This window comes from Schistocerca cancellata, chromosome 5 (genome assembly GCF_023864275.1).
Source record: "Schistocerca cancellata isolate TAMUIC-IGC-003103 chromosome 5, iqSchCanc2.1, whole genome shotgun sequence".
NCBI classification, from domain to species: Eukaryota; Metazoa; Arthropoda; class Insecta; order Orthoptera; family Acrididae; genus Schistocerca; species Schistocerca cancellata.
In genome coordinates this window covers 309,899,839-309,906,463 of record NC_064630.1, presented here as the reverse complement: position 1 = coordinate 309,906,463, position 6,625 = coordinate 309,899,839, and the positions used below count along the sequence as shown (strand labels likewise).

The 6,625-nt window shown below is 41.6% G+C and overlaps 1 protein-coding gene across 1 annotated transcript in view; it reads left to right on the top strand.

The window, feature by feature from the left end:
- Nucleotides 1–3,091: 3,091 nt before the first annotated feature.
- Nucleotides 3,092–6,625, top strand: part of LOC126188509 (UDP-glucosyltransferase 2-like) — a 606,008-nt gene continuing 602,474 nt past the window's right edge. The window contains exon 1 of the mRNA XM_049930112.1: nucleotides 3,092–3,155. The gene's annotated coding sequence lies outside the window, so the exon portion shown is untranslated. The remainder of the gene's footprint in view (nucleotides 3,156–6,625) is intronic.

The window sequence follows — 6,625 nt, the reverse complement described above, 5'->3', positions numbered from 1 at the left end:
GTGTTTATAGATACATGTGATTTCATTACAAAGTTCATCAGCTTATCAACTTCAAGAGGCTTTGCCCAAATGCAACAGTGATTGCTCTAATGACCTCGAAGTCGCTTGAACGACTTATATGTCCAACAAAGCTTCCGATTTCGAGGCACCCTCGTATACCCTTCCCTTCATCATTCAAAAACTATTATCTATGGGAGTCGAGAACAGTTACGAAGGACACAGTGGTATTGTTCTAAATGGTAACAGCAGTAGTTGTGCCTTGAAGATATATGTGGCCATTTCTCTATACTTTAATAACAGTGAGTCTTTTCTGGCTAATTAACCAGGATATGAACAGAAGGGAATAAAATGTGTTTCATGCACGATTGCACTTGTAAGTTCACTGTGAAACAGGCTTACTCGCACTTCACAGGCTTTAAATACTTAAGATACCAAAAATTTCACGTCCTAAAAATGTTACAGCTCCGACGCACTGTGTATGAATATGTTCTCATGTCAGCAGAGCAATGGATTCGAGAACGTTTAATTCAGGATACTATGTGTGGCTTGTGGCAGATAATTGCATGATCTTCTGTCCAAATCGTATATACTCGTACGTTTTACTCATATACTACAACACTTTGTCTTGTCTGGAGCAAGATATGGAACTGTAAATTGCAATACAGTTATAATGAAGAGCAGATTGTGAAGTAGGGCAGCAGAAGAAAAGTTCACTGACGAAGTTAATCGACGGGAAAAGAAATTACACTAAAGCAACAGGAGAGCAGAAATATAGCTCTACGGAAGCGATATCGACAGAAAATGCGAGCTGTGGCAAGAAGGCCATGTAAGGAACAAATTCTAAAAAAGTGTGACATGGTTCAGATAGTGTCGCATAATTTCGGATAAGAAAAAGAGAAGGCGTCAAATTCAGAAACACATATTTGCTAGGCCACATTTTCTTCTTGAGGTTATAAGATTTTAGTTACTGATTAACTTTCGCCGGATCCACGGAAAATTATTCACTTCAGTGACACTCACAGCTGTACGGTCTTACCTCTTCAGTAACTTGGACGGATCTTCGTTGATTGCCTAGAGGAACTCCTACCATGTTTCAAATCGATTTGTAGACGCTTACCTGGAAATATTGCCTGTACCACAAGCGGCGATTATCCTAACCTTCAACAACATGGGTAGAGTAAATTTATTGTGTAGTGACTAATCAGTGCACACTTTTTATCGTTTAAAGTAACATCATAGCGCCTTATTCCTTACTTTGTCATCTAGTTCTCCGTTACATACCACTGGTCCCTGTGCACCCATGTACTTTGATGTAAAGAACTTAAGGACGGAACTGACTTTCGCACAAAATGTCACTACCACGTAACATGAAACTTGGACCACACACACACACATAAGAAACAGCAACAGATAGCACGGAAGGTAACTGAAGGAAATACGCAAGAAGACGAATAGAAATGACACTTTTATTCAAAGACAATAATTACACTGAGGGCATCGTGATTTATTATGATCCCTATAACATCAAAAATTGCGGGACACGCTTCTTAATGGGTTGTGTGACCATCAGGGACGGTAATGAACGCTCTGCAACATGTTCCCGTGTTGGTGGTCGAGGTTTTGTGGCGTGGGGAGGTATAATGTTGCATGGACGTACTGACCTCCTCATCTCTGAACACGGCACACACACCAACCAACGTTACTGACATTGTCCTCCTTCCCATGTCCGTCTATTCGGTGGTGCATTTGGCCCTAACTTAATTTTTGTAGATGACAAGGTGCGACCGGATCGAACAGCGCAGGTGGACGAGCTCTTGGAATGAGAGGGTATTCGGCAAATGGACTAGCCTGCTCGTTACCTCGACTTAAATCCTATCGAGTACCCGTGGGATGTGTTGGGAAGACTCTTTACCAACCTTGTGACCAGCATGGAGGCACGTTGCAAACAATTGACGTCCGTGTTGATCACACACACGCTATTAAGAATCATTTCCGCCTTTTGTGATATACAGAGAACCATCATACATCGTGGTCACTTCAGTATAATTAATGTCTTTGAATAAAAGTGTCATTCCTGTTCGTGACATTGCGTTTTTCTTTCAGCTGCTTTTTCTGGCATGCTTTCTATCTATGGTGCAAGTTTCATCGGTCTACATTACTTGGCAGTGACAAGTCATGAGAAGGTTACTTTCCTCCGTAAGTTTTGCACACGAGTGTATGTGTGTCCTATGACGTGCCCAATTAAAAGTGTCTCCAATTAACGTCAAACAAAAAAGTTACACTAGTAAATTAGATGGAAATAGTTCATTAAACAAAAATTACACCCAAAAAAAACACGATTTCTAACTATTTGTTCCCTTTTAGTATTAAATATGGAACACACTGGTCGGCCTAGGTCGAACAGTTTTTTCATTTTCTTTTTTTTTAGAAAAAATGAGGCTTCTCGAAATCATAGCTGAATAAGTTTGAACGTACAGTACATGAAGTGATCAAAGACATATAAGAACTGGCAAAATGTGATCGCCCTCTTCTGACACGTTCTTGTAGAATCGCTTATTTGAAGCAACGGATTTGGATGTATTCTCCGAAATACTGGCAAGCCCTATGTCTCTCGACAGTGACTGATATGGCACCCAAGATAGCAGCTTCGTGAATTTTTTCTAACTCTCTGGCACAAAAAATAATTTTTGAAGAGGGCTTTCCAAGCTTACGTGCATATGGTTTTGGCAGCAGGAAATTAGGAATGAATTTTGCTCCGAATAGACACGGAACAAATACGGGTAAATAAGTACATTGTGGATGGATCAGTCGCCGTCTTAGACTAAGAAACGTGAAGCAGTACTCGCAACTCTGAAATGAGATTTGGCGTATTTCATTAAAGGACCTATAACAGGCATGGAAAGTGGCGCTGGATTCCATATCGGAATCCGGTCGTCAAGGAACAAGAGACGACACCGCACATTCCTGGCAGAACATAAAGTTGAGTAAGCTCATCATACATTCCGATGGGAGTAAAGTTACAATCGATTATCACTTTTTCTCTTTTACAGTTTCACATACTTCCGTAACAACTTGAAAGCTGTACCACATCTAAGAAGCATTCATCAGTCACGTGCATTATACTCGTACATACAAATGTCGCATAAAGAACGCAGGTAAGAAAGAGTGATGAGAAAACACTTACATGAAAACTACAAATGCGACTTCTCCAAGACGCTTGTATCGACTTCGGTGTTTCAGTGCTCCGACATTTTTTTTTTTTTTTTGTAGTATCATATTTCCAATTTCATCTTTATCTAAGCACTCCACAAACTTCCATATTAGCCCTGATTTATGATTTATTTGATTTATCGTCTCGGTCATACAGAGTGAAAAGTATTTAAACCGATAAACTCTGGGAGGTTGTAGGGGACATCAAAACAAATATTTTTCCCTACTGTCATTTTTTTCCTATGAGGATTATTTAAACCGGTGGAGGCCGTATTACGCTCTTCAGCTGTTGGAGGCTGTATTGCGATCTTCAGTTGTTAGAGGGCGTATTACGCTCTTCAGTTGTAGGCAACTGCTGTCCACCAGTGTAGTAGTGCATTGTCTCTCTTTACAAATGGAGCGATACACCTGGAGTGAGCACACTGATATGTTTGGTGCGTACTACGTAGCACACCACAACGGACGAGCTGCACAGCGGGTTTATCAACAACAATATCCTAATCGCCGTATCTCGCATTATACGACCTTTGCTGCTGTGAACCAACGTCTGAGTGAGACCGGATCATTTAGCAGGTTACCTGGACAGGGACGCCGTCTCACGGTAAGAACGCTGCAATTTGGGAAAGCTGTCTTGCAGCATGTGGAGCGGGATCCTTCAATCAGCACTCGTGCAATTGCTCGTAACATGGGGACGTATCAGTCGATGGAGGAACAGTCCTTCGAGAGCAATTGTTACATCCATTTCACTTACAGCGTGTCCACAACCTGGAACCAGTTGATTATCCACCCAGAGCACAGTTTTCGCAGTGGTACCTGGAACAGTGTGAAATGCATCCTACATTTCCATCCTTTGTGTTGTTTACCGATGAAGCAACGTTCGGGCGTGATGAAGTCCTCAACAATCGCAGTTCGCATGTTTGGAGTGAGGATGACCCACATGCCACAGTTACTTGCGCTCATCAACTGCGGTTCTTCGTTAATGTGTGGGTCGGTGTTGTTGGAGACTGTTTAATTGGGCAGTATCTGCTACCTAGGCCATTAAATGGCAGGTACCATCACAATTTTCTCGGCAGAGCATTACCAGAATTGCTGGAAGACGTCACGCTCCCTACAAGACAACGCGCGCCGGCACATTTCAGTCGTCATGTGAGTCGATTCCTGGACCGACGGTTCCCAGAAACGTGCATTGGCAGTGGCTGTCCTGTACCATGGGCTGATCGATCCTCAGATATGTCCCCTCTGGACTTTTTTGTGTGGGGAGAGATGCGCAACCTTGTTTACGCAACTCCTGCTGCATCAGAAGAGAATCTGATTGCCCGGATAGTAGCAGCAGCAGGAACAGGATACTCCTGGGGATTTTGCCCATGTCAGACAGAACATGATCCGAAGGTGTAACCTTTGTTTACGTGTCAATGGAGGCATTTTTGAAAATCTACTATAACTGAGAGATGGTTGTGTTAATGTGTTCTATCTTCGTCATAAAAAATGGGAAAGTGTTTGTTGGTTTAATTAATTTGCCGCCAGAGAAATCTACCTCTACCGGTTTAAATACTCCTCATAGGAAAAAATTACATTAGGGAAAAATATTTGTTTTGATGTCCCCTACAACCTCCCAGAGTTTGTCGGTTTAAATACTTTTCACCATGTATGTGTTGGTAAGTAATAGCCATCCTACTCTTTTCCATGGGTTCACTCTTGAGTTTTCAACAGGAACTCTCCGAGTGCTAAACGACGTTTCTCTTTTGGTGACTGCCACTGGAGTTTGTTCAGCATCTCCCCAAAGCTGTCGACCTTACAAAACGATCGCGTGACGTAACGTGCCGGTCTTCATCCGCTGTTCTCTAACACTTCTGTTACTCCTACTTGACAAGGGCCCCAGACTAATTAACAATATTCAACTATCGATCGAACAAGTGTTTTCTGAGCTACTTCTTTCGTGGATAAATTAAATTTCCTTAACATTTTCCAGTTAAGCCCAACCTGTGAGCTGCTTTTCCTACAGTCATTTGTGCGTGGTTATTCCACTTTAAGTCACTCCTGACGATTACTCCCAGGTTTTTCGCAGTTGTACTGTTTCCAATCATTTACCGCCAACAGCGTAATCGAACAATAATGGATCTCTTCACAGTACTTCACGTTTATTTGCGTTTTCCATCAACTGCTTCTCAGTGCACCAATACTTGATCCCCACCACGTCTTCTAGCGTTTCTACGCAGTCTTGTGGCATTGCAGCCTTCTTACAAACAACGTAAAAAGCCTCAAGGGGCTTCTAATATCACCCAGTAGATCATTTGTTCGTACTGTAAATAATTCTGGCCCTATAGCATTCCACTGGGGTATTCCAGATATTGTCTGTACCTCTGTCGGTATCATCCGATAAAGGGAAACATGGTGAGTCTTATCTCCAAGAAACTCGTGAATTCAGTCATAAATACGGTCCGTCACATCCACATCTACATCTACATCTACACTCCGAAAGCTAATGTATGGTATGTGGCGGAGAATACCTTGTATCACTAGTTGTCATTTCCTTCCCTGTGTAAATAGCATGAGTATAGGGTAGCTATGTGTAAGGCGCGTGAAGCGCACTTTGAATAAGAAAATGCTATCTGACATTAAAGTCAACTTAAAAGATTGGGTCGCCACCAACTCTAGCCACACGACAGGTAAGAGGTTGGGCTGAGTCTGAAAATTCCTTAATTTATTCATAAGAAAAGCTCATAAAAGAACATTCATTCTAAAGTCACTTATAAAGAATGTGATGTAATTATTAATATGATCCCGGCATTGTTCAAGTGAATCAAATATTAAAATAAAGCAAAGAGTGCGTGGACACTTTGTATAAGAGCAGCTTGCAGCAACATTCCAGAAAACAAGATCTATTCTAAAGCATTTGCTTAAAATAAAAAGGGAACACTTATTATTGGACCTGTACGCATGGAAACGTCGTGGATGGACTAACAAGGAAAACTACAAGGTAAATGACGTAGGTAACGGAGATGTAACATAGGTAGACTGGATAAGGTTGGAGGTAAAATTATTTATTCCTTAAAACATTGATGTAAGGCATTTACAAAACTGCTGTTTCCTGGTAACAAAGTACATCAAACCACGCAGCCGCGAACAATTAATATTTTACACAGTACAAATTTGAATAGACAACGCGTAATGGCAGAAGATCAACAAACTCTCATAGTAACCCACGTGGATGGTTTCCAATGGACACCTACTAATGAAACAAAGAAGATTCACGAAGAAGCAAAAATTACCAAAGTTCAAAAAATAATGCAATGTACACACACGCAGTCGCAGACACATAAACCTTCACATTGAACCGAGGGCGCACTTCCTACGTGAGATCGCTTCAACATATGCAATTCCTTTGCGCTACGTTCTTCTTGCGGACCAAAGTCTG